This window comes from Ursus arctos, unplaced genomic scaffold (genome assembly GCF_023065955.2).
Source record: "Ursus arctos isolate Adak ecotype North America unplaced genomic scaffold, UrsArc2.0 scaffold_8, whole genome shotgun sequence".
NCBI classification, from domain to species: Eukaryota; Metazoa; Chordata; class Mammalia; order Carnivora; family Ursidae; genus Ursus; species Ursus arctos.
The window spans coordinates 29,796,659-29,803,797 of record NW_026623100.1 but is presented as its reverse complement, the minus strand read 5'-3'; the positions used below and the strand labels follow the sequence as shown (position 1 = coordinate 29,803,797).

General features: G+C 38.9%; 1 protein-coding gene across 5 annotated transcripts in view; it reads left to right on the top strand.

Moving 5' to 3' along the window:
* The first annotated feature begins 5,335 nt into the window (after positions 1-5,335).
* The window catches only part of WDPCP (WD repeat containing planar cell polarity effector), a 489,024-nt gene continuing 487,220 nt past the window's right edge, over positions 5,336-7,139 (top strand). For 2 of the 5 annotated variants that reach the window (XM_044377805.3, XM_048222488.2), the window contains exon 1: positions 5,340-5,653. The gene's annotated coding sequence lies outside the window, so the exon portion shown is untranslated. Of the gene's footprint in view, positions 5,654-7,139 lie in introns of all 5 variants that reach the window. The other 3 variants (XM_057309423.1, XM_057309427.1, XM_057309437.1) reach the window with 3 other exon arrangements.

The following is a 7,139-nucleotide window of genomic DNA, read 5'->3' as shown; positions in this document are numbered from 1 at the left end:
TAATGATCTCAAATTTCTGGAAACCTTATTTTATCTCTTAATGGGATTACCAGATGCTCAAATGACCCTCAGTACAGTTTGGGTTAGGTATGGTGTGGGTGTTGATATAGGGGCAAATGCCCTACCAACTTCCCAAACTAGGAAGAAAAAAGGTTTCTATTGAAAATATGGGGAAAAAACCCAAAACCAAAATGACAAATGCATGAAGTCAACATCAGTTGACAAATTAAAACATTCCAGGGGCATCTGGCTGGCTCAGTAGGTAGAGAATGTGACTCTTGATCTTGGGGTTGTGAGTTTGAGCTCCACATTGGGAGCAGAGTTCACTTAAAAAAAAAACATTGTATGTTACATTGTATGTTAAGTAACTGGAACTTAAATAAAAACTAAAAAGGAAAGAAAACTAAAAGTGGAAAAAAACCCACACACATTCCAGTTCTAGTTGTTCCATAGTAGCAGAAGTTACGAATATTTTTTATCAGAATATAAGGTAAAAGCCCATCATTACAACATTCAACTAATCTGTAATCCCCCCTTCAACTGTTTGAGTCTCACAAGAGCCAACTTAAAAATCTGAATCACTCTGGATTCTAACCAAGTCTTATAAACCCCACCTTCAAAAATCTTAAAACCACCTTCGTTCACCCCGTAGTCCTTTATCCATTTCTTTTGGTTTTTCTGTTGGTTTAATCATCTCTTGTTTGTAATATGCAGTTGCCACCTTATAGGGGATTATATTTCTTCTTATTGCCTCTCCCTCAATCTCTGCCAGGCCGGGAGCCGACCTAACACCAATGTTCACTACTGCTCTTTTCTCTTACTTTCCCCTCCAGGGATTTATATCTAGTCTAAGATAGGGAAGGAGAATGTTGTGTAACTTGTGTACATTGTGCAACTTGTTTTATAAGGTAATGTAGTTTCCAAATATTTGTTTCAAGTCTGGACCAGAGTTTATGAAGAACTTGGCATCTTTGGTCTCTAATTCCTCCATAATAACCTCCCCCCAGTAGTGATCCCATGTGTAGCTGCCAAGGTTGGGCGAGGGAAGGAGACAGGACACAGGGAACATACTGTTTAATCGTTACAAATATTATCTCACTACATATAAGATGCTCTCCAGAATCTCTCATCTGCAGAAATTATATGTGTGAAAGAATCCCAGGAAAGCAGCCAAAAGTTTGTTGAGAAAATGACCAGATGGAAGCAAGTATAACATGGAACAGTCAGGGGGTGTTTGCCTTAGGGCATATAGTGGCCAGTGAGCCTTTGGTCTCTCAACAACAGCATTTGCAGGGAAAGGTTTTAGAGCCATTTAGAGCAAGGTGAATAGCAGTGTTTTTGGACTCATGAAGGGAGCTAACATGTATTAGGATCTACTGTTGAGATTCAATTCTCCATGAATATTTTCACATTTCTACACTATGTGGGCTTTCTGAACAAAGAGCACCACCAAACTTCGTTAAAGGATGATTTAATGGCAACATACCTAGGGAATTAGAAAGTATTGCTCTGGAGAGATCCAGAGATTTATTTTCACTGGAGCCATTTGCCCCTCCCTCCTGGAAACATTTGCTTACATTCCAGACTAAAGATATGGTTATCTATCTGTTCATCTCTTGATAGGAGAATGGGCAGATATGCCAGAAGCCTTATATAAGCTCCAGGTTTAATAATTTGGGGGTTCTTCTGTGGTGCAACCCTGTTGCATATGCATTGTAGCATCAGGCTCTTACCATGTTGCCCTGTGGGGCTTGGCACTTGGGGAACCAGTGAAAAAGTGCTCTGTGAATAATAAAGCTGTCTGTTCTCTGAATCCAGAGATCTCATGTTTCCTGTCAATGAATATACACGCATGCACACACATACACACATACAGATCATGTGGCAGACCTAGCACTATCTAATAAAATCATCAAAAAAACCTAAAGTAGTATGAACTATTCTTATCACTTCACAGATGGGAAAACTAAAGTTCAGTGAAGTAACTATTTTCCTACAGTCAATCTGATGGGTGACTGAGCTGGGTTTCAAATCCAGCTATTTAACACTAAAGCGTGTACTCTTTGTATTCTAATACTTCTTACTCTGCTCTTGACTTGTGCCACAGAGGACAAGTCAATTTTCACTTTCCCCACATTTAATGTGAACGGATTAAATTATATGACCCCTGCGGTCCATTACAATTCCATCATTTTAAGACTCTGTATTTCCCCTCCTGCCCTGTTTCCAAGTTCTCCCTAAAGGCACCCTCCTCTCTCACCTACCGTTCTACTATGGATCCCCATGCACAACACATACACCCTTATCTTTAAATCTTTGTCTAGATGTTTTTTTCCACCTGGAAGTTCTCCTTACCAGCTTCCATTTGTCAAGGTCCTATTGATCTAACAAGGCACTGAGAATCATTAACAGAGTCGTGGTGATAGCTTTCCCACAGTACTCACTGTCTGCAATATTTATTTGCCCCATATTGTATTTGGCCTCTGTTACTTCACCGACCATTTTGTTTGTTTCATAGATACTTCAAAATAAAACAAGTGTGTAGCTATTTATTTTCATGGCATCTTGCATCTAGGTTGACAACAGAAAGATGTAACAGAAAACGTGTGCTAAAGATGATTCAAACAATACATATCATAAATGATAGCAGAACTATCCTTTTCTCTTGTGTACATATCAATAAATTATAGCCAGTACGTATGTTCATTCTGTTATTATTCCAATAAGCATGTATTAAGTGCTACTCTTTGCCATGCATTTTTCTTGGTGCTAGGAAAATAGTCATGAACAAACAGATGTTTCAAAAAGTTTACAATCCGGGGTGCCTGGGTGGCACAGCGGTTGGGCGTCTGCCTTCGGCTCAGGGCGTGATCCCAGCATTATGGGATCGAGCCCCACATCAGGCTCCTCTGCTGTGAGCCTGCTTCTTCCTCTCCCACTCCCCCTGCTTGTGTTCCGTCTCTCGCTGGCTATCTCTATCTCCGTCAAATAAATAAATAAAATCTTTAAAAAAAAAAGTTTACAGTCCATTTGAGGAGGTAAGGAGGGTAGACATTAACTGAACACTTATGGCGCTAGGCAGGTTTCTAAGATGACCCCAATAATCTGGGCTGAATTCAGCAACTTACTTCTGCTGCTATGAATAGAATACAACCAAAGTGATAGGATATCATATTTAGATTACAAAAGACTGTGAGTTCTGTCTTGCTAACTCTCTTCTTACTGGCTCTGTCTCTCTTGTCCTCTTCGCTTCTCCATGTTGGGAGATTCCCTATGGAAAGGCCCATGTGGCAAGGAGCCAACTGTTTATAAAGAATTAAGGCCTCAATTCAACAGTCTGTGAGAAAGTGAATCCTGCCAACAACCAGTTAAATAAGCTTAGAAGTAAATCTTCCTTAGTTGAGTCTTCAAATGAGATGACATCCCCAGCTGACACCTTAATTACGGTCTTGTGAGAGACCCTGAAGCAGAAGACTCAGCTAAGCTGTGCCCAAAGAACCCGCAGAAGCTGACCCATGGAAACTGTGAGATAGTAAATGTGTGTTGTTTTAAGCCACTTAGTTTTAAGGAGATTTGTTACATACTTTCACATAAACAAATATGTAACTACAAATGATAAGTGCTATGAATTAAAAGAATGGAATGAGAGATTGTAATAGTGTTTCCTAATTTAATTTTAGATTTAGATTTCCCCCACTAAGTGGAATTTAATTTTATCAAATGAATGTAGTTAAATGGTCCTTTCTAGTGATTTAAAGAAAACATTTGCAATAATAATTTGTACTTGAATATATTCTTATGTGGAGAACTCTCACTAAGCTCAACTACTAAACTTAAAAAAATTGATTCTGTTACTAAGGTATCATTCAGATCTCCATGTAGGTTAATAAAGGGCAGATGGGAACATGGTCTCTAGCAACTTCAGGCTCTCATCACTTCTTTCCTTCATCTCATTTTCTGTCTGCATTTCATGTTCCCTGCACACAATCACTCTTGGGTACTCACCTTCCTCTAATCCTTCTGTTCTCTGTGTTGTGGTCAAAGTTACATTTTTACAGAGATTATTAAAATGGCTGGATTATTAAAATGGAAGGATTTTCTCTATTCTTCAGAATAAAAGAGAAGTTGGGGTCCAAGACTCCAAGGAGACCATGAGGAAGTGAGCTGGTCCTACAGTGTGGCCACAGACTAAGGGCTGAGGATGGACATGGTCATTTTGGGACACTGTGGCAGTTCGAGGGTCCATAGTGAGTAGTATCTTGTATATTAGATTCTGTGGCTGCTGTATCACATTGCCACCAACTGGATGACTTGAAATGACAGAAATGTATTCACTCACAGTTCTGTTGGCCAGAAGTCCAAAATCAAAAGTTCTTCTTTCCTAAGGCTCTAAGGGATAATCAGCACCTTATCTCTTCCAGCTTCCAGAGGCTGTAGGTATTCCTTGGCTTGTGACCACAATGCTCCAACCTCTTTCTCCACATTTATGTTGCCTCCTCCTCTTCTTTGTGTGTCTGTCTCCCCTGTGTTTTTCAGTCTAATCTCCCTTTCCCTTATAAGAGTACATATGGTTACATTTAGGACCCATCTAAATAATCCAGGATAAGCTCTTCCTCTCGTGATTCTTAACTTAAAATTATATCTATTTTTTTTTTTCAAATAAGGTAACATTCGTAGTTTCGAGGGATTAGGACATGTCTTTTTGGAGGTCACCATGTAGCCCACTATATCTAGTTTTATTTATTTTTTCTCATGACCATTGTGATTTTTTTCTGTTGTCTTGTACTTTTGTGATCAGACCTAGTCTTGTTTTGGTAAAGAGACTCATCCACTTGAGATGAAGATGTCAGGAGTAGTCCAGCTGAATGCTAAATAGTGAGGAGGCCTGCAGAGAGAAAAAGTAGGCCAGAGCAAGCCAGTCAGCTGAAATGATCACACACAAAAAATAAAAAAAATAAAAAAATTACACTTTTGGAATGATGTCAGCATTTCCCAGGGATTCTCAGAAACACTGAGATCAGAGAACCCAACAAACCACTGGACTCAATGCCACTACGTAAGATAGGGGGTGCAAATTATTATTATTTGGGTATTTAAAGGAAGTGTAGATCACCCCTGACTTTGGGAACTACTAAGTTACATGTATTTCCATAGTGTTTTGTTTTTATAATAAATAAGGATATGCATTATTTTTAAAGGCTTCTTTTGTTTGAAATATTTAATCAAAATACTCTATTCTAAATGGTTTTCTCTTTCATAGTTTCTACTGTTCGTCCTAGGCAGCTACTTTCTGTCATTACTGGATTCAAATGATCTTTCTGCATAGTCAGTACATCAGGTTCATTACCCCATCACAGAAATGGAGTAGAAAAGTACACGGCTGCAAAACAGCTGACACATCCCAGGAAGGACTTTCTTAAACCACCCAGGGTTTTTGTATATTTTGACATCGAACAGAAATTATTCAGGGCAGGGATCATATGGATCTTGGAACTCTCCTTGCAATATTGCAGGACAACTCTACTAAGCAATTTGAAACACATACTGTTTGTTTTTTTGAAAACCATGTCGAAATCAGAGTTATAATGTGAAGCAGTTGCTCTATTCAGGCCAATGGAGATCTAGAATACTGCTCAGACCCATAGAGAGAACAGTGAGTATATTTATATTATTTCTGATAGTTCTTTTTAAGTTTTTGTCTTCTAACTCCATCATCTGTCATTTCTGAGTCTATTTCTATCAACCGATTTTTCTCTGGGCTATGGGTTATTTTCCCTGTGCCTTTGAATGTCTAGTAATTTTTCATTGGATTTTGGACTTAAGTTTCACATTACTGAGTGCTGGATATTGTTTTATTCCTGTAAAGATTGTTTGACTTTGTTCTGACAGGGAGTTGTTTGCAGACTAGCTTGATCTTTTCCAAGCTTGCTTTGAAGATATTCTTAGGATATGTCCAAAGTAACCTAACTGTAGATCAAGTTCAGCCTCATTATTAACATTTGACCTATCTGGGGTCTCTATTAAACTCCCCACATATTTAGCAAGGTCTTTCCACTTGGGCTGGTGGGAACCTGATTCAGTCTTGATCCTATCTGAGCTTTGGGAACTATTTGGCTTACAGTTTCCCAGAAACTGTTCTTTCCCAATTCTTTGCCCAGCCCCAGGGAATTTCACCCTTTGTATGTACAGACTGATAGCCCAAGTCTCAAAAGGACCTCTGTGCAGATTTCTCGATCTGTTTCTCTGCAAAACTCCCTTTTCTCCATGATTCAGGATCCCTGTCTCCTCAACTCAGGAAGACCATCAGGCTCTGTTTGGTTTCCCTTTCCTGAGCCACTGCCAAGAGTTTGTATCCAAAAGAAAGGGCAATTTTAGAGTTCATCTTGTTTTGTTCCCTTCTCTTTGACATCATAGTACTGCAGTTCTTATTACCCAATATCTGAAAAAGGTGTTGCATTTTTTATCAAAATATCTTGTGGGTTTTTTTTTTAATGGGGGACAAAGAGTAATGCAGATCTGTAGTAGTTAGTCTTTTAAGGGCCACAGTATTACATTCAGACTCTCTTACCAGGGATTATATCCACCTGTATAGTCTACATTTTGGCTGAGAACAAATGAATCCGAGATCTATACTCCACACTGAATTGGACTTAAATTCTCTAAACAGGTACTATAAACAGTTTGGCTTGTAGTAAATTTGGCAAGGTTTATCTTTAGAGTCAAGTGCCTTGTATCCTTTTATCTTCAAGTTCCTGCAGTCTCAAAATCCTTTCTATCAAAACCTTTTTCTCAGAAAGTCTAAAACATTTTAATAGTGATTAAGCCTTAACTAAAGGAAATAAAGCTCCAGTGCTGAGACATTGCAACAGATGGTAGAAACTTTGAGGCAGGCAGGAGAGCCACCTGGTGGGATCCTTCTACAGATCTGCCTCTTTGTAAACCCAGAGACAGCCCTGGTTTCAACCAAATCAATTCCTTATTTCTCTCAAATAAAAACACACCTTTGCTTGAATTGAGATCTGCTTCCACTGAGGGCTTTTCTGCTTCTCAGTAAGAGTTCAAATCCTTGAAATTCATGATTCGTGAATTACAAAAATCTTGTGACTGATGTTCGTCCAGAAGGTGTGCTATACAAGTTG